Genomic DNA, 1,542 nt, shown 5'->3' with positions numbered 1-1,542 from the left:
CGTTGGACATATTTAAAAATCCACAACAGCTCCCTGGGTGTTTCTCAGAATCCGGACACTGAATTGATGGAAAGCTCCGTGTGCTGGGGTGATACTGCACAGAAATGCATGGAACAACAGCTCATGAACGCAGCCAGATTCAATTCACCATAGCCATTCGAGAGGATAAGAAAATAAAAATTTCATTCATGATGCCCTCAAGATACTTCCTGGCGAAGTAGGGTGGGATTGCCTTTGTAGCACTTTCAAGCTCCCCGTGATCGTCTTGATGTATTATTTTTGTCTTCAGTTAACGTCAGAGTCCATCTCTTTAGCACTTTTCCGGCTTTCCATGGGCAAACAAAACAACAAACGACTCGACTTCGTCGACCAGATTGCTCAGCCCTCATTACCAAAAGATCATTGGGGAAGATGCATCAGAACTAAGAACTAGATATAGCAATGGTAAGTATTATCGAATATGTATATAAATTACATGATGAATACGCTACTTCAATCATCTTCTGAAATCAGGCTTAGCGAGCATTATGGTGCCCCGAATAAGAAGAGTCTAATTTTCCCGAAACGCGATCATCTCAATACAGCACCAATGTCACGATGGTCAAGTTCAAGCTCAGACAACTCGGCCGACATGCCCGGTGAGGAAGTGATTGTGCGGTCGTGAAGATGGTTATGGAGTGCCTTTGATTATGGGGCAGTTTATGTAGTTGGCATGTTGACGCGGCACACGAGTACTGTACACGTAACGCACTAGGGGGCTCCTAGTGCGCTGGGGGTACCGACGGTTTTCGAGTACAAAAAGGCTGAGATCCGAGTCCTCGTTAAGTTCGCACCCGCTGTTCCTGTGATCGGACGATTGTATCAAGTATTCTGTGAATTTTACTTCACGCCCGTGGCATGAATAGAATATGGCACATTTCTCTTGGAATGGCTTGTGCTAGTATAACAGAAGCTGAGACCGAAAAATCGCACGATATGTAAGTGGACAAGGAGTTCTAGTTCACTAACACATCTACGTCTAGCTCCTGTATGCGCTCTCAATTGCAACTGAACCTCCACGGACTCACGCCACAGTTCCTTGTGAGCTATATTGTCAAAGATAACGAGCCATATGTAGACGCCTCCCTTCAGCGCGTATTCTGGATACGAGCTGGTTTCACCAACAACTTCGAGATCCACGATCTCTCCGTTACCATCTGACGTAACCGCTTTCGATACATTCCATCCGTGTGAATAATGTGGTTGCTTCAGTAAGCGCTTGATAAGAGTTGGAACGGAAAATGTACGGCTGTTTGGGTTGTCGACGTATAGAGCTCCAGAAATCTTGCGCTGACCACCACTCAGCTTCGTTGTAGGTAGAATGTTCATAGCTGCATGCACAAGTTGATATTTCTTGGCTGCACCAGCCCGCGAAGCTATCGCTGCAGCGTTTGTTGGCGGTCAAGCTTCAATTTCGAAGTCTGTACGTGCACTGAGCAGTGGAGGGAATCGCGCACGACTTCATTAGGTTTTGCCGCCACGATCCTCCCAACGAGGGTCTAA

Source organism: Phytophthora parasitica (assembly GCF_000247585.1).
Source record: "Phytophthora parasitica INRA-310 unplaced genomic scaffold supercont2.145, whole genome shotgun sequence".
Classification (NCBI taxonomy): domain Eukaryota; phylum Oomycota; class Peronosporomycetes; order Peronosporales; family Peronosporaceae; genus Phytophthora; species Phytophthora nicotianae.
This window is presented reverse-complemented; position numbering follows the sequence as displayed.